Source organism: Pinus tabuliformis, chromosome 3_1 (genome assembly GCF_031772625.1).
Source record: "Pinus tabuliformis cultivar Carrire ecotype Pingquan chromosome 3_1, CPIR1, whole genome shotgun sequence".
NCBI lineage: Eukaryota > Viridiplantae > Streptophyta > Pinopsida > Pinales > Pinaceae > Pinus > Pinus tabuliformis.
The window spans coordinates 868500107-868521032 of NC_142301.1; the positions used below are offsets into that span (position 1 = coordinate 868500107).

At 32.9% G+C, this 20926-nt stretch overlaps 1 non-coding gene across 1 annotated transcript; it reads left to right on the plus strand.

Annotated features, from left to right (window-relative positions):
- The first annotated feature begins 10205 nt into the window (after positions 1-10205).
- On the plus strand, positions 10206-10306 carry LOC149190336 (U6 spliceosomal RNA). The gene has a single exon (XR_016256600.1). It is a non-coding gene; the product is annotated as a U6 spliceosomal RNA (small nuclear RNA).
- The last annotated feature ends 10620 nt before the right edge of the window (positions 10307-20926 follow it).

Consider the following 20926-nt stretch of genomic DNA (forward strand, 5'->3'; position numbering starts at 1 on the left):
ACAACCTGGCTCATAATAGAATTGGCTACTATAGAGGCCAAATGCTCTCCACCTCGCTGAATGATAAATTTAAATGGCACACTAGGTTGATAATGATAACCATATCCTTTTATGGATCCTTCCACTTGCATATCCATGCTTTGGAATGAATTTCAAAATATCAAACATTCAAACTTTATATTGCACAACCTCTATCATTTGCATGAAATGTTTTGATCTTTCAGAAACCTATGTACAATCCTTTAATTTAATAGTACGAGAAAAGTTAGCGAAGTCACCCTCATTTATTCCTAATAGGGTGGGGCCCATACCCTCATTTATTACTAGTTTAATTTGTGTTATAATTAAATTTTTTTAATTTTTTAATTATTTTAATATATTAATAAAATTTTAATTTAAACTAGTAACTCAAAGAAATTTAAATGTTGTGTTGATCAATTAAACTATACCCTGAGAACTAAATATCCTTATATACAATCCAATATTTTTATGAAATACAACCGAAAAAACATCTCTTATATATTACATTTAATGTTTTATTTGTTTTTAATCTAATACAAAAAACCTGCACTAGAATATTGAGTGAACGTCAAATCCCATTTCAAAACTCTTAAAGTCCAAGATATTTAATTATCATGGTTTGTTCTACTAGCAAAACATTGTTTAACTGGAGCATTGTTCTTCAATAATGAGAAAAGCCATGAATTGGTTTTACAGAGGTTCGAAATATTTTTTTACAAACACATGTAACAATGTTACATGAAGGTAGGGGAAGTATGGTCAAAAGAAATGTGAGGAGTGTTTGGCAAGTATTTAGCTATTTGTATATTATTAAGGTTGGAAGTAATGTTTGCATGTGTGTTGTGAGTTTCATGTGATTTACATGTTGTGATTATGAGTCCCGAGGTGCTATTCTAGAAGTCTTTGTTTTCCTATGAGTATGCGTTGTATATGAGTTGTGTCTAAGACATAAGTCTACCTTGTTTGGATCTTATCATCTAGAATTTGTTGATCCACATCTATATATGTAATTTGTTATTTGATTAATAAAATATACAATATGGTTTTGTGTTGACTGTGCAATCATTCTCTCACTCTCTTCAAATTTTTAATATGATATCAAAGCTCTTCTCAGCCTAATTCCCTCATCAAAGGGCTCAAGAATATGAAAGAGATGTGCAAACTAATCTCTATAAATATATGATGGTAGTAGATTGTGTTGTGTTTGAGTGTTTTTGTGTGTATTTTTTTTATTTTTTTTTTCCGTGTAGATCTGTTCAGTGTGTTTTTAAGTGAGATTGGATCTTAGGCTAGCAAGAGAACACTTGGTCTCGAGTTCCCCATGACTTATGAAAAGTTGGTATCTTGCTGGCCCTGGAATTTACTCCCCACTAAATACCTCTTTTGGATGTGATTGGGTCGGATAGACATAAAGAAAACATTTCACCGGAGAGCAAGAAAAAAATTAAGGAATGCAATTGCAAGCGGAGGAGAGGAAGGTGAGATCATAAATATGTAAAGGATCCCATGGTTGTCAAGAGATCTAAAAGCCTTCAAAATATTTTGCAAAGGTGCATCTTGCTAAATTAATGGCCATAAATCACATACAAGCACTACTCCAAGGTTTCTTTCTCTCGTCCATTACATAACTTGGAACACTGCACAATGAAATTTACAAAAAAGATAAATAAAGGTTAAGTTAACCTGCAGGGATTTTCTATTGAATAAACGCCAGTAGGTAGATCTCGAATTCGAATTCTCATCTTGGTATAGCACTAATAGGTAGACATGGAATTTCAAATGCCATTTGGATGTAAAATGAGAATTTAACAATGATCTACTCGTTTTTATTTCTATTATTGAATGTAAACAAAAGACCAACTATGTGTGGAGGTGCGGAGTAGTTTCGTTGAAGTATAGATAGGCAAGAAATGGAGGCCATCTAGAACATTGTTTCTAGGAATGTTCTTTCTTTCTATGTTATATTTTATCAATTTCAAAACTAGTGTTGTGGATTTCGTGGTAGTATCATGTTTATATGATTATTTATGTTGGTTTTTAATATTATATAAAGAACCACAAAGAACATATTAATAGATTGTTCTTAATAAGGTCAAGCTAATATGACTCGTCGTGCTTCAAGATCATCACTGTAGGTTATTTTTATGAAAGGTCAAGTTGTATAATTGACTGTTGAAGAAATTCAATATCTAGACTATTATCCTAGATAACTATTGAATATAAGGGAAGACAATGTATTTGAGAGATGCAGGTAGTTCCATAGAATGGTTTAACATCAAGATTTTCCTCCGGGGGGTCAAGAAGCATTAATTTTGTAAGTCCATCAATGATGGCTGGAAGAGGTTATATATTAAATGGAGGTCAAGTGATAGCTCGAAGATGTGGTGGTGAATAAATAGTGTTGTCTAGGAGATTCAAGAGTGGATGTAAATGCTAATAAATACCATCCAGATAGTGATGATTAGTGTTGTTGTTCAAATGAACTTTTTCAATATTTGTTACATGTAAACATTAAGGGAGGGTGTTGGAAGTAATGCTTACATGTGTGTCATGAGTATTATGTGATTTATAGGTTGTAATTGTGAGTCTCAAGGTGCTATTCTAGAAGTCATTGTTTTCTTATGAGTATGAGTTATATTCAAGTTGTTTCTGAGGTATGGATCGACACTTTTCAAATATTATCATCTAGAAGTTGGTGATATATACCTATATATGTAATTTGTTAAGTGATCAATAAAATATTCAATGTAATTTTGTATTGAGAGTGCAATTGTTATCTCATTCTCTTTAAATTCCTAATAACTAAAACATCTAATCTTCTCTAGATATATTTTCCCTCATACCAAGCATATTGACATTCATTTCTATAACCTCTCTATTAAAGCGTGTGTAACATAGGAAAAGTATTGCATTGGAGCAGTATAGGGGAGATATTTCTACTATTGTGCAAGGACTATTAGTTTTATAGTACCGGTCCGACCTAACCAATAGAAATTGACACATATGCAACCAATATTTAAACAAACATATATAACATTAAGTGAAAATATCTTTTAACTTTTCCAAAATTTCCTCAAATGTTGAGTGGGCCCACAATTGTCCATAAATACTCTTTTAAATAATAGCAGTACAAAACATTTTGTCCCCGCTAGAAAACAAATAAAACTATAAATTGTCCTAAAATGGTCTAATCCACCAATACAAGGTACCCATCACTTCAACCTCTATCAAACCGAATTGGAGTTAAGTATCCCAATGCACATTCATACCTATACATTATAGAAGTTGTTGTATGTCAGCTATAATTTTTGTGTTATTCAATGATTCAACCCATTATGTTCAATAAATGACACCCAACCCATCAAATTCAATAAGTGACACCCAACCCATCAAATTTTCTATTTAAAAGAATCAAAGCACAAGGATCAACCGTAAAAAATTCCCATCCATTGGACCACATCCAAATCAATCCAAAACACACAATCAAAATCGAGAGATTGCAATCCATGTCAATCCTTATTACAAATCAAATTCAAGTGAAAAAAGTTAGAAAATAAGTTCAACCCTTGCTGAATTTGCAATTTTAACATTCAAACTATTCACCAACCCTCGACATATACCATCAGAGAACATTTCACAATATATTCAAGTTATTTATTTCAGTTTTTTCACAATTTAATTAGGTTATTTATAAAAAAAAATGTTTCGAGTTTCTCATAATGGTAGATCTTTATCCATACTGATTGAAGCTTACCAATATTTATTTCAAATTTACATCTTGATTGATATTTTTTCTAAGTCATTTACTCTTACTCATCTTATTGCTCTTACTGTTTGTTGAGTTTAAAAATAGTACAAAGATCAATAAATGTTCTAAACTATCCAAAGAAAACAATCAACACTGATCTCCTATGACTATTATAAACAAACGCATGACTAATATCAATACTCGAATCATAAATTTCAGTTCAAATTTCAGACCTCAACATACTATTAACATTGTTTCACATTGTTATCGATATTTTTCTTTCCAATTCAGTGTGACTCGAAATGGAATTTTGACTATTCAACAATTTTTCAAAAGGGAAAGTGTATGAATGTCCACTAACATATACTAATCGCTTATGAGAAATGAAAAGGATGATTACTTAAAATGGAAAATCTCAACTACAGATGACCTACCCACACATAAAATAGTAGAAAAGTTGATTGTCCATTAGAAACATATTGTTAACATTGTTCCCCTCTGAATTAGCTACGTATTGATGGATTGTAGTGATGCCTCCTTTTTAGTTTTTTACTTATAGCTATTAATTCATCCCAGGTGCAAATATTCACTGAGGAAATCAGTTGATATAATATTTCTTCTATCATTTCCATTGTAATCAAACAATGAACTGTGAAAATGCATCACTTCAGCTCATTCGACTAATATAGTTATAGTTGGTGCCTAAAGATCTTATTTAGACTCACTATATTATGTGCATCTATATTGTGTTGAGACTTAAGTATATGCCTCTATATTCTTACTTTTCATCCATACAATCAGCAGAAAAATTAGTCCATTAATAATTTGAGAAGGATAACTTGAAATCATCAAACCAATGGCATGCTCAACATAAATGTGCAAGCGTGGCCAAAAAAACATTGGCTCCAAAATGATATTATGAAATCAAGCATGGGTAAGTATGATCATTTAAGATTGAAAAATTTAATGTAACACCATTGCAAAATATATGAGAATACAATTTCAACTCCAATCTTCTTGTAAATTTTATATATCGTAGGGACAAGAGCACAGTCTTCTCTATTTAAAAAACTGCACAAAATTGCATTTCATTTTTGAACATGTCTATAAGCCTATATTCAAACTATCTATAAGCATGTATAATATATTTTTGTTAATTGTATGCATGTAATAAATCTACAGGTATTTGAATCTATTCCAAGGGTTAGTTATGTTGCTTGTACCAGAAAAAGAAGGAGGCGAGTCACCAAGGTACCCATCTACAATGCACTTCATTAGATGAGGACAGGGGGTATAATGTGAATGTCAATAACTCTCCCAAAATTTTTATTGATGGGGATCATGTGATAGATGTGGGAGAAGATGATGTTGTCCCACCATCAACCAAAGATCCACCATCAACCAGAGTTTAAGGTGCAAGTTCAACTAAGTACATCAACACTATAAGAGGATGGACAAAAGAACACATTAGCTGCAATTGATGATATAGAGTTTAATGGATATTCAACTTAGTCATTTGCAAACAAGCATGGCATTTATCCTTCATCAATACATTATTGGACAAATGGGCTCATTCCTATAAAACATAGAGGGCCTCTTATAGTTACGATTGAAGACGAGGAGGTTGAGGTGGTTTAATGGTGCAAGGTGATGGTCCAATTGGGACATAGGTTAGAGTTGATACAAATAAAATCCACAATTGCTCAAATTTGTCATGGGAAGAAAAACCCATTCAGATATAGGTTTCCTGGTAAATCATGGTGGTTTGGGTTTAAATAAATATATCTATACATTGTATTGTGTATGGCCAAGATCCTTGACAGAGAAAAATCTTTAAATATACACCTTGAAATTGTGTTTATGTTCTACGACACTATTTCAAGTGCATACGAGAAACAGTCTAATGATCCAGACCATATATGGAACTGTGATGAAATAGGTTTAAAAACTAGAAGGAATTGTGGCATGCAAGTAATTTTCAAGAGAGGGAGTTGAAATGTACCAAAGGTATTTCCTAAGAGTAGGGAGTGGACAACTATTTTATCTTGTTTCAATGCAATTGGTGCTTTAATCCCAAGATTTTATCTATTCAAGGGTAAAACTCAACTGAAAAACTATATACAAGATGTTGAACTAGGTGCATGCATGGTTGCACATCCCCATGCATGGATGACTAAATAAATTTTCTTGAATTGTAATTTTCACTTTGATGCATCTATACCAAGTTGTGTCTCACCTGATAGAAAATAAAAAATAAAAAGTAAAATCCACTTACTAGTTTTAGATGGCCATGGAAGTTGTTGGGAAAAATATTGCGAGGGGGGCGGGGGAGGATAAATCAATATTTTAAACTCAAACCCTCAAATATTATATTCTTGAAATATTTAGCCTATTGTTATTAAAGTAGCCTACATATGTATGCTACTTTAGAGAAAGAAACCTGTGTATATCTAGTGTACTAATTTTTTTCATGTATTCTATCAGATTATTATCTTTAATCATTGCATCAGTAGATTAATTATTTTTAGTATCTAGTAAAGAACATAAAGAAATCATAGAAAATGAGCAACACACTCAGAACACTAAGATTTTTAGGTGGAAACCCAATATGGGAGAAAACCACCATTGTTGTTGTCTCTCCCTTCTTTCTTATGATATAATGAAAATATTCATTACATTTATATTGATGTAGATTCTTCTCAGCACGCAAGTACCCATCTATAGGAGGCTACAACCTCCAGTAATTGTCTAGCTCATATTGGAAGGGAGCTACAACACCCTAATATTATTTTACCAACTTCTCCTAGAAGGAATATCCTCCTCCCTTTCTAAAAGTTACAACCCTTAGCTCTGAGTGGACCACTTTTTAAAATGTTTCAAACTAAATCCACCTATCAAATAATCATCAAACAAATTGTAGGCTACATTTCATCACATTTTCAGACTTGACCAATATCAACAATAAACCTAAAAAAAATTCAAATTGAAGCACTGAATCTGAGACTCTGTAACACTCTAAACCAATTGAATTTTTGAAGCATCAAATCACTAGATGGAAAATGAAACCATAAATAACAAAGATCAAAATTTGTACACAACTGTACTAACTAAGAATCACATATGTACATGCCTCCTCTGTGTAACACCTGCTGACAGATTTTAAACTGCTACAAATTGAATCATGAATAAATGTAATTTTGAATCAATCACTGAACCATACAGAACGATAACAAAGTATTGAACCAACCACAAATCTCCACACTGAAGCTTCATTATCGATCAACCAACACAGTAATCACAAATCATCGAGATAGAGACATCATTGATAGATAGTAAGAAATAGAGCAGAATTCATTAAGTGTCACCATCAAACCATACGGGAAAACCCTATAAGATACACATGATATCAATGGAACACATCAGCGTATGTACGCAACAACTAGGCATAACAACTATGTAGAAATCTCAATGTACTAAATAAATTATTGCTGAAATTATACGCTACTTTATTGAACCAGATCTGCATATGTATGAGATAAATTAGAAGCAAATGTGGGTACAGATCCTGAAATACTTAAATCAAACTTTCACTTCAACTCACAACATTTGTTAACCCCATATCTTGACACACATCATTATGTTTAGATCAAATCATAATCGTAGCTATATATTGAACATTATAAGCATAAATAGAGCAAGCAAGAATTTTCATTAGCCTTCACAACCCTTTCAGATCTATCAGATATGAACTATCTCAATGCTTCTTGTTGGACACTTGTTCCAAATCAAATTACATAAATATAGATCATTTATTTGCACACATATCACCTTGATCTCCATCTCCTTATAGGTTTATTCTTAGCCAATACCTTAGGTAAATCCATTGGTAGTGTTATTAGTATTCTTTGACATGATCAAATAACCACTGTCACTCTGATTAATATTGGCCAATACCATGGTAAAGACCCCTTGTATCCATATTACAATGGTGCAAATTATGCACGCGACTTTCCCTTATGGGACATGCATATGTACATGAAACTTCTTCAAGTGATCCCTGTATACTTTCTCAAACATCACCTTTATCATTTATCTATCTCCAAATTTCCATTTCTTTGTCCATACCATCTATATCATCTATATCTATCTGCATAATCATCCTATTATTACATCGTTGACATCATTCTTTAGTAGGTTGTCATCAAGGACAACACATTAGCCATAATTCCAACAAAAGCCACATTGGTGTGCAAATAATTAAGGAGGGTAACAAATTAGGCATCAACCTGTTAACATTGTCTACTCATACCACTCAGAGATTTGAACCCCTTGAAGAAAGCATGAACATGCCTTCACAAACAACATAATTGAATAGTGAAATTGTTCATTTTTTTGTGGACAATAGATCATTGGAAGAAGATATTGTACATAGTAAGGGACTAGATGAAAAGAACAATATAGTTCAATCATTTTTCCTAGATATTGAAAATAAAATGTCAAGCATTGAGCAACAAGTGTCAGGGCAGGAGTAATTACTTGTTCAATTTATAAAGCTACCAGTAGAGATGGTCTTAATGAGAAAATGGAAATTAGTAATGGATAGTCTTCATTTGGGCCAAAGTTCACAATTACTCACCTCATAAGACTATTTAAAAATAATAGCAAAGTTTGAACAAAAGAAACTTGAAATTCAAGAAGCAAAACAGAAAAAGAAGGATTTAGCGAAGGAAAAGAAGGAAACAAGGATCATTGCACCCCAATGTAGATCAAATGAAAGGATTGAAAGAGAGAAAGTAAGACAAGAGAAGGAGAATAAAAAATAGTTGAAAAGGAAGGAAAAGGAGTCAAGAAAGGCAACACAATTACTTCAAAAAGAACAAATGATGACAAATAGTGCTAACAATGGTCCAAGCACAGTCAATGAAACTAGGATGATGTCAAACACATTGGACCATATTGCAGAAAATATGCCATTATTCCAAGACCTTATAAGTATCCATGTCCCTTGCTATGAAAATAAGGGTTTTCCCACTTCCTATATTCCTACCACTGCAGTTCTTAATCCTATGTATGATTGTCTTACACCTCCATTTCATGCATCGGTTAATAGCACAAGTGTGAGCTATCGATACTTTATTGATCCATGGATGCAAGGGGTAAATTGAATTCAATCATATGGAAGTAGTCCAACACATCCCCTCTAGCCATTATTAGGTAGGCCAACCTACTTTGCTGAAGCACAAAAGTCAACAAGTTTGGGCAATGAAGATTCTGGAGGCCATTAAGAATAGTGGTATCGATTTTTTTTTGGTGTAACAACATCAAGATGTCGATTTTGAAAGGATTTCCATGAATATTTTAGATTCTATCTTAGGTCATTTTGTTGCATAATGTTGGTGACATTGTAATAAAAATAATTGTAATGTTCAAGGACCCGAATGTCCTATCTTAGCATGTGTAGTTTACAATGTGCTAAAAGAAAAAGAAATGGATACTAATTGCAATTTGACATTCTATATATACCTTTCCATCTTCCATAAAATATTTTTTATATGGGAATTTGAATTATAACAATTTTTTCTGAGATTCAAAAACCAGCAAAATAGTTTCAATATTTACCAAACTCACAAAACCGTTGCATTATTTACCTAATCAGAGAAACAATTGTAGACGAGAGAAAAAATTTCAAGAAGAGAAATGGAAGCTAAAATATAACCAGTATTTTAAATAGGGGATTCTATCTTAGATCAGCTTATTGCCCTCCCTTTTGCATCATCAAAGGACATGCATAAGTCTATGTCAAAAGGATGGAAGATGTCATACATGGAATATGAGGTGTCTTTTACCTTTTGGCATTGCTCGTAGGTAGTTTTGATGTTGTTTAGGGTTTGTTCTCACTCAGATATTCTTGCAGTTTCTAATAGAAGTATTTCGAATAAAGAAATAAATGGAAGAACTAAATCTTGAATGTGTTGTTTTATAAAATAAATAGGACTATAAATCAACTAGGATTAAAAGAGATTAGGATTCATATTAAGTAGTCTTGATTAAGTAGTCAGATCTAACATTGTTTCATAAATATCTTTGAAGTTCAATCATCTCCAAGCTATTTTTTCAGAAATATCTTTGAAGATCATTCATATCCAAACTACAAAAGGTCTTGTTCTACATTACAATTTTACCAAAGATTCAATAATAACATAATATTACCTTCAGACAATTTGAAGTTTAAAATTACAAAAACCTCAAACTAAAAGTAGCATTTAACATATGGATGAAAGGAATTACTAGAACCTACATTTTTTATGTCAATAGCCAAAAGTACTACAAATTGAATTACAAATATATTAGGAGCCAAAACCCTTGACAACATCTTGAAACATAAGGCCTCCTAATAACAAAGCTACCATATTTGATTCAAGAGAAAACTCTATCGGTCATTGTAGACACATCTGATAGAATTAGTAGAGGAAACAAGAATAGCATGGCCCCTATGCAAGGATGACATGCACAAACGAAGAAATAATTCGAAGTTTTTCAAAATAGGAAAAAGACATGTTGAAGTGGGACTCAAACAATGCATAGAAGTGCTTCATACTTCATAGCTTCCCATAGGATATAACATATTTTTTGCTAAGAAAAACTAGAAGGGAAAGTTAGATCAAAGGAAGGTCCCTTAATATTCATATACATGAATATTCTAGAAAACACTATAAATATTACATATAGTTATGCATATCATGGAACCTTCTTTATCATTAATCACAAAAACCACTTTAGTGAAAGGCATTTAGTTTGTGATAAGCTTCAGGAGAGGTCAATCATTATATGCATTCATGGATGTGAATGCCATTACTCTCCACTATGCATCTGGTTTCATAATGGGGTTGGATGGATGGCATCTAATTCAAATGAAATATTTCGTGAATTTGGGAGAAGAAAAAAACTTTTAGGTCAAAACTGGCTATAAAGACTTCAATTAAAATGACCAGAATGAAAGAAAGATGCACATTCTCTTGTGATCAGAGTCAATGCTACCTTTCTAGCCTTACCAACCAATGTAAAAATGAGTAACATGTGGAAGAACAAACTTTGGCCCCATGGAATATGATTTTTGACGTACTTCTTATTGTTCGCTAATGAAACATAAGATATAATTTCCAAACCGAAAATACATATTTGAAGAAAACAAAGGATAAAGGTTTGGATAATTCTATGTTATACCTAAATGTTAGATACATCAATTTACATAATACATAAAATTAAAGCCATAACTACAATTTACATCCAGAAAACCAAAAAATACAGAGCCATAACAGTGAAACTACAATTCCCAACATGATAGCATGATAGAATGTGCTAGAAAACATAGAAATTGTGAGATGGTGGGATAAAATAAGAATTAGGCACAAACCTTCCCAATTGATGCTTCAGAAACCCCAACCCCATATAAAACCCTAACCCTAAACACTTCAAATTCACGCAATCAAGCCGAATTAAGCAACATTGTGCAAATTCTTGGTTTAACCGAGCCCTAACTCTTAATAAACCCCAACCGCATATTAAGTTGTAACCCTAAACACTTCAAACTCACAAAATCATGTTGAATTAAGAACTATTCAAGAAATTCTTGGTTAAACACTTAAACCCTTAAAAATGAGAGCCCTGACCCTTCACAAACCCCAACACCATATAAAACCTTAGCCATAAACACTTCATACTCAGAATCAAGCCGAATTAAGAAAAATTCGGAAATTTTTTGGTTTAACCCACAAAAATTTGAGCTCTGGAGCTTAAAAACCCCAACACCATATAAATCCCTAGCCACAAACACCTCAAACTCAAAAAATGAAGCCAAATTAAGCAACAATCAACAAATTTTTTGTTTAACCCACAAAAATCAGAATTGTGCCGCTTCACAAACGCAACACCAGATGAAACCCTTACCATAAACACTTCAAAAGTCATATAAGCAAGTTGAATTAACAAAATGTTCAACATATTCTATCTTAAACCCTACCCCAAAAATTGAGAGCCTTACACTTCAAAGACCCCAATCCCATATAAAAACCTAGCTCTAAACACTTCAAATTCACATAATCAAGAATTAAGTAATATTCAACAAATTATTTGTTAAACGCTAAAAAATGAGATCCATCCCAATAATTTACCTCCCAAAAAAAAACCATAACACCCACATTACAATTCCCAACAAGAGATCTAATGTGTTAAAAAACACATAAATTGCTAACAAGAGAGAATGTGTTAAAAAACACATAAATTGTGAGCTAGTAGGATGTAATACTACTGGAGAGCCTCATGGAGCCTTATGTGACTTCTAGACCGTCATGCCCACATGCTACTACAACAGCGATCAAGACCCAAACACCCAAAAAGAGCTTACCTGCAACACACTTCCGCAACCAAAATATAACCGTGGGGTTAAAGTTTGAGAAAACTGAAGATAAATCTATATTGGTGTGTGAAAACTCCATGTGGACCATTCCACAAAATGAAATCTGCATGAAGTCTGAACATGAATAAATTTACCATGATATGGTGTGCCATGAGAAATCTACAACAGTCCGCCATGGGATAAAGGGTGTGTAACAACCCAACAAATGCTAAACCTCCCACAATCTGGTCGAAACAACCACACACCAAGAAAATGACAACCATCCAAAGCCAGTAATGTAGGAAATGAAGGCCACTGTCACAAGATTCAGGGCAGCAAAATACCCACACATGAAGCTCGAGCATCATAAACGACGACATGATACCACCTCCCACGTTTGCGTGAGAAAAAATTCAAAACTCCCCACATGGAATGCCAAAAGTTAACCAACATATCACCTTCCATGTAGAACACCTGCGGTACGTTTGACATGTATTTATGCATGTACTTCGATAACGTAGAAGAGAGGAGGTGCAACCATTAGCATCCCTCCCCTAACCAAAGATTTAATAGGCTTCATTTATCCGCACTGCTGTTGCAAAGAAAGTGCGATTGGGCCCTGATCAAATGATTTTCTCCCATTCCCATTCTCTGAAAGCACGTATTTCTTTACTTTTTCATATTTTCTCATATTCTCCTTGTGTGAAGGACATACATTTTCTTATTGTTGGTTGTGTATTAGAAGATTGTTGTGAACTTTGTATTAGATGATTTCCAGAACATTCAACGATATGTAATTTAATGAATTCCAGCTAAACTCAAACTCAAACAAAATTAAACTATCTTAAAAATAAAATTAATATAAAATTAAGTTAAAAATAAAACCAGTGAATGTACACCCTTTATTTCCCACATACCTCCATAGACAACATGATTAGTCAACAATGTAATCAATCTTTTTTGAGTAAATATCCTTCAATCCATTCTCTTTCAAGAGAGTTTCAACAATCTGTCATGGCCAATGACTCATACAGTCGAAAACCATACAAAAGTTTGAGTAAAGAGAATAAGAAATAGATAATAATTCACGTCTAGATCACTGCATGCTCTCACTATGTAATCTTCCTCAATAATATCAACAATGCCTCCAAAAACCAAGAAATAAAGCACAGCTCAAACTCCATGGAACTTGATCACAGATATGCAGTCCCATAATTGTTTGAAAGGCGAAGAACACAAAACATAAATTCACACACAAAACACGAGCTGTGGCTCTTCTATTGATAACACAAAACTTGATACTTACAATGAACCCCGTGAAGGGTATTTAACCTTTTCCAACTAGCGACTTGCCTAAAATATATTGACATGAAAATACACACTAAAAGTCATCTATCACTTAACTTGACTTGACGTAACACTCAAAAACTCAATCACTCAGTTAAATGACTCTCTATTTAGCCAACTCCTCATGCGGGAGTAATTACAATTTTTAACACTCCCCCTTAATTATGACTATATGACTCAACCTGACTCAACATAACTTAACTATCACACAAACATGCATGTTGGTCTATGTCTCAGCAACGCTTACAAAGACTCAAGAATTTTACAATTTTTCATTTTCTTTTTCTCTGCTTCCAGATTTTATATCCTCGAAATTGCTTCATTCTCTTTCGAGCTTTATTGTTGTAGGCTTTATTCACTTGCTGCTGCTGCAATTTTTCTTTGACTTGTTTTGAACTTGTTTTTGAACATAATTTGATATCGTCTACTACATCTACCTTTCCAAATATTTGTTCAACCATGGACTATTGCTCTAACATTGCATCTTCAAATTGTCTTCTTTGCTTTGCTTCTTGCTCTTCATATTCCTGACTTTTTTTCTGCGATATTTCATGATAGCAAAATCTTATCTCTTCTTGATTCCATTGTTGAAAAATGGTTTCAATGCATTCATCTTTGTCTTCAAAAGCATCCATATCACTCTTTTCACTTTCATCATTAGGTACTGCTATGTTTTTCCTATAATATGCACACTCAAGATCATCATTCACCATTCCATTCAAATATTTTATTCCAGTTGTTACTCTAAGACTCGCAGATCAATTTGTTCTATTGGTTTCTGAATCCATTCTTCAATGAGCTTCAAAGCTGCATCAAACTTATTAAAAAACCTTTCTTTCACCTTATTTTCCCATGCTATTCTGAACACCTGCACATTCAAAAACAATGTTAAAAACATCTTTAATATGACTCTCTTCAATGAGAGCTGCATGCTCCACATCTGTCTTCTTTCCAACGGCATGGAGGTAGTCTTCCACTATTATGTTGTTATTGGATATTCTCATCGAAAACTCTTCAATCACTTTATTATGTTCTTGATCATCAACTGTTGTTAGATGACATACTACTTCATGAATAGTTCCAACTGCTTCATATCTTAGTGCTACAGTGGCAACTTCAGCCTTCAATGTTTGATCAAACATTTCGATTACCATATTGCCACAATGAATCTCTGTTTCAAGAAACAAAGCACACATATCATCAACATAATGTTCATCCACACTATGGTGGGATATCCGAGTGTGCATGTGCTCATTGTCAAGTTCATTAACAGTTTCAACTTCACCAAATCCATCAGTTGCGGCTCAATTCACCAATTCACATATAACTTTGCAGTTATCATCCACATGTGTCTCATCATAGCGGGATTCACCATCATCTGTTTCATCCACGTTATAGTGGAGTCTTTGAGCATTTATTTTCTCTTGCTTTGTTTCACACACAGAGGCTCCTGCTTCTCTCTTTGCAATCTTTGTTGCATCTTCTTCATCCATATGCATGTCTGCATAATGGGTTTCAATTTTGTGGTTTTGACAACCATTATCTACTTTTGACTGGGATTCTCCAAGCTCTATTTTCCTCTCAGAGTGCTTCTCATCTACTCTCAGATCTGTGGCTGACTTCTTTGCTTGTGACATAACTTGATGTTGCATGTCACTGCCCCTTGCACCAAACTCTGCTTCCAGGAATTTCCATGCTTCCTTGGAAGTTGTAGATTTTGCTACCTTGCACAAACACTTCTCATCTAATGCATATTTTATAAAATTCAATGCTAAAATGTCACATACCACATCATATGGGTTATTAGATTCATACTCAATTAACTCTTTAGCTCTAAGAAAAGTTAACTTCTTGATAACCCAATGATCAAAATATTCCCCTGTAAACGTAGGAGGTGGTAGCAGATCAAAGCTACACCAATCACCCTCGATTTCTTCTGTCTTTTGCTATACTTTTTAGTTCCTCGGCTACAGCCTGAATCTTTCCAACCATGGCAACAATCTCTATCTCTTGTTTTTTATTCATTTTCTTAGTCTTCTTCAATCATGCTTTGCGACCTATGACTGCTGCCATTCCTTTTCTTATAGCTTCTTTGTTGATTGCATGAGGTTGTCCTCCATATCGTCCCCGAAAAAAAAATATAATTTTCAAAACCCCTAAGGCACAATCTTCACCCAAAAAATTGTCATGCTTGACAACAAAAACAAAATATTTTGTAGACAGATAGACTTTGCAAAGCCCTAAACTCTCTTGCCAATAAAATCTTTTTCTTTATACCATCTTTTTAAATAAAAAAAAAAACTTAAAAAAACATTAATCAAAATCCACTTTATAATATTCAACCATAAAACGAGCCTTCGCCCTTTAAAAAAAACTCTTTTCAAATCTCCTTCATAAAAAAAGTACTTCACTAGCTCATAAAAAAACTTATATCATTACCTTTTCTTTAAACCTTGCATTAAATCCCTTTTAGAATAAAGCACTTTCAATATCTCCATTTAAAAAGGACTTTCGAATGAATAAACCACTTTGAACTTGCTTACCAAAGAAAAAAATTATCTCGTGCTCTCCAAAAAGGTTTAAGGTCTCTACTTCTAATGGGTTGCACGTTAATTCCTTTCCAATGTGGCTTATCAGCCGACAGCGTAACTCAGACTTTGACTTTCAGACTTTGACTTTCCAATAGACAGATTTCTAACTCGAGGAAGCGTGATAGTTTTTCACGGCAGCGGAGACGAGAACTGGCCTTGGTTTATGACCTTACAGCTGCGGCCCTCTGCTAAAAAAAAGTCAGCTCGACTGCACAACAGACAAATTTTCGAGTAACTTTCGGCTCACATGCGAAGCCCTTCTGCAAGCTGCTGTTGCAGGTTCTTTTATTCCCGAAATCTTCTCGCTATAACACCTTAAAAAGATTGACTCGCTTCGCACAGTGTGACTCTGCAGACTGCTGCTGCACCGATGCTCGATGTTCCAATTTAACTCTTTCAAACCTGGCTAGGATACCAATCTGTTGGAAAGGTGGAGGATAGAAAATATAAATTCACACAAAACAGTAGCTGGCTTTTCTATTCGTCACACAAAACTTGATACTTACAATGAACCTGGGCTTTCTTTATTTTGAGATACAAACACACTAAAAATAGTCTATCACTTTAACCAACACCTGCGAGAGTAATTACAATTTCTAATCACCTCAAAAAATACTGTAATACCAACCAAAGTGAGTATGGGTTGATTTCCATTATCCAACATCTCAAATAAAGTGAGTATAGATTGATGTCCATTATGCAACATCTCAAATATAGTTAAAGAAGCAATCTTTTACTCTCTTACAAAACTTACACACTAGCTCCTATTAAAATCAAACTTCTTACAAAACTTACCTACTAGCTCCTATTATAACTTAGATATTGGCTTCTATTAAAATCAAACTTCTTATAATATAATTATCATCGGTTTTCCAAGGTTCTTACCAATGACCGAATCTAATCCTCCACGCACGCTCGGCTCAACATAGAATAACGTATTTCTTCGTCGCATTATCTTGACGTACGTCTGCAATTGAGCAGGGACATTTGTGTAAACTTTTGTCAAACACTAAGCAGGAAACTCTCCAAACCAACGAAGAAAAAGTTACCACACCAAGAGAAAATTGACGCCCACGATTCACGCCCGACTGCTACACATATTAGTTGAAAATAGTCTGTCTCGCTCATGGCTACATGAAGTCCATCATCACATTGCATTTCGAAATTTGTTTAAAGGTAGCGCGCCACTGCACCAAATATGGAGAAGCCTTTCAATCCTGCGTTCGCACCGGCAAGTTTCCTGCCACCAGTCTCGATTAGGAAACCTGCTAATATCAGCCCGGCCAGTGCAAAATATTGCCATATAATGGAAAGCATTGATTAAGAAGAATAATTTTAGCAAATAAAGTGATGACAGAAAATACAGGAAAGAGACTACAGAGTGTAACAGAATCTGGAATCCATCATTCGATGGATTAGAATTTTACATTTGCTCACCGGGAACCACTTGATAAAAGTACAATAAACTCAAAATTTTAAGATAATGTGAAAAATGTCTATCCCACATACCCAACGAGCCCTCCAGTTAATGTAATATTTTATTGAACGATCATAATCAATACCAAACAAGGCATAATTAACATATTAATAAATCACAAATCGCTCATAAAATGATGAAGTATGTCACCAATTCTACGCACGAGATCAACCAAGTCGCAAATCTCAAACTGCATCTCATCGTTAATCAAACTGCATCTCATCCAATTTTATACCAGAAAATATTTAGTCAAAAAAGAGCACAAACGCCATTCATACCAGCATACCGAGTAGATAGAATCAGATTAAATATTCCGCTTAGGCATAAATATTAGAATACTTATTAAATTATTAATGATTGTAATACAAAATTAAAATATTATAATTATAAAAGTTAAATTGTGATTTAATTATTAATTATAATTATAATAAAATAGGTTAATTATAATCAATATTTAAACGCCATTCATACCAGCATACCGAGTAGATAGATTCAGATTAAATATTCCGCTTAGGCATAAATATTAGAATACTTATTAAATTATTAATGATTGTAATACAAAATTAAAATATTATAATTAAAAGTTAAATTGTGATTTAATTATTAATTGTGATTTAATTATTAATAATAATTATAATAAAATAGGTTAATTATAATCAATATTTTGTTAACATGTTTAATGGAAAAATAAAATAATATTATAAGAATAGTAATTTATTAGCATAAATCCATCTTAACTGTATATCTACAAGGCTCTCTAAATCTATCAAGCTCAAGAGGGATTAAATCTCTTTAGATGTAAACTTTTTTAATTGCAAAATTAAAAAGTTTTCACTTTGAGGCATTTGAGTCCTCTAAACTGTTGTTATATTTGGAGTTAATATGGATATATGGTACTTTTAAGTAAACACTAACAATTTTTTTTAACTATAATATTTTTTTAGTACGAGGGTATGGGCTCAATGTGGAGGTGACACATGTCCCTTTCAAAATAATAATAAAAAAATATTATCTAAATAAAAAAACAATGTTGTCTATAATAAAAAGAAAAAATGAATGAACATGTTTGGTATGTAGGAGCTGTGGTAAAAATATCTTACTCTCACTCAAAAATAAACTAATTTTATATTAATTTTACATAGAAATGAAGTAAAAAAAAAAGTTAAAAAAATATTATACTTACAATTTGGCTAGGAGCAAGATGTCTAAGTCTTATACATTTAAAAAATGTTTTAAAATACTTAAATTAATCATTTGAATATCTATACAAACTAATTCAATTTAATATTAGTCTCATATAATGTATATATAGAGAGAAAAATTTATATTAATGTTGATCATAAAAAAATATTTCAATGCCAAACAAAAAGTAATTAGAAGTAAAATAATTGAATTAGTTCCCAATAAAAATAATAATAATATTAATAAAAAATTCAATGTCAATGATAGATAAAATATTTCATTGCTCATGTTAAGATATTTCAATACCAACTATACATATATGTATATGGTTAAAAAAGAAAGTTGTGTATATATTATATAAAACAATTGAAAAAACTAAAATCTTAGGTTTAAAAAATATCTAGTCCCACAATTCTACATTTTGTTCCCTTTTCATGTATATTTTTTTTGTTAATTTTGTATGAAATACAGTAGAAATTTGTTGTAATTGCAAGCTTAAGCCAGGTACTCTACAAAATGTAAGTCGCCAAAGCTAGTTTTCAAGGCATTGAATCCATTTATGCATTCAAAAATATAAATTAAACCATGAAAAATGATATATGTATATGTAGATGGTAAGAGGGATGAAAACTCTTGAGATGTGAACCTTTTTATCAAGTTTTTAGTCTAAAAAGGGTTTGCACTATTATCACTCCAAGAAACTCTCCTAGGTTGCAGCTTGGAGATGCCTAGTGACATATAATCTTCAATATTGTTCTCAAAACTATTGTAATGGATGATGGTTTGGATCAAGTCAGATAACCATTTCAACTCTATTCTCACTCAAGACATGCATGAACACCCTCAACAACACAAGGCTTTAGACCACTAATGCTCAATAGTTTGTATATTTAATCGATAGATGGAGAATATTGACAGTACCAGCAAATCGCATACATGACCATATATGAATAGCTGGCTACAGGCAGCAAATTGGCTTACTAACTATACTAGCAGATGCACATATAATAACACATATAAATGGCTAGCTACAGGGAGCAAAGGAGCTTGCAAATATAATATATTAAACCAGAGATAAGACGACAGTTATCTGGCTTTAAACACAAAAAAAACCTGAACAAATTGTTCAAGTGCAAGCATAGAACGGAAGAGATATGGACATTGAACATATAACAACAAAAGAAGCTTGTATTACTAAAGAGCAGATGAGAATCTTGAACGAACAGAGGAGGAATAATATCCAAAGGTTGAACGCCTATTACATCTCACTAACAGTTATTTATAGCCTATTTACAATGCTCCTGAGCTCTTTAGAAGGCTCAGAGTCTTACTGTGCCAGATATGCATTGTTCAACTGATTTGATTCCCTCTAGGCAAGCATGGCTCAATGGTTTTCCTCTTTCTAACAGAGGAATAACAACTTTAAGATATTTTGGCTGCTTGTTGCCATGTCTGGGAATTCCCATGTGCTAGAGAGGCTTCGTGATGTTTGTTAGTGTGGCTGTTGCATTGTTGGAGCTCCCTGAACCTTCTATTTCAGGTTGCAGCGTGTTATGGCCCTTCTAATGTTTTAACAATGCATGCTTCTGTTGTATCAGAACAATGTTGCCTTATGGTGGACCTTTGTTGTAAATAAATGTATACTTCCGTTATAAACAGAAGACACAACAATTACTAATAAATCTTTCCTTCCTTGTCCTTTTCAAACTTGAAAAGTCCTCCAAAAGGGGATATATCTATATATATATATATATATATATATATATATATATATATATATATATATATATATATATATATATATATATATATATATATATATATGAAGTCTACCTTTGGGTAGCTATCGCAAGTTGCATTCAGCCTGCCTTGTGTATTTCCCTTATATAATGAAATATGCCAAAACACTGTAAAATGCATAAAAAATTCTTTGGGCGGACATCAAATTTCATATATTCCACTTCTCGGAAATTTTCGGGTCCAGGTCTTTATCGAAAATCGCAAACCCAACTTCCCTTTGTATTTCGTTTATACAATGAAAATACACAAAAATCCATTGAAAATGGCCCTTGGCGGATTTTATATTTTCTACGATATCATTCTCAAACCCTTTCAGGTCCAGGGTTTATCGCTATCGGCGGTGCCAGGCTCCCTTTGTGATTTTC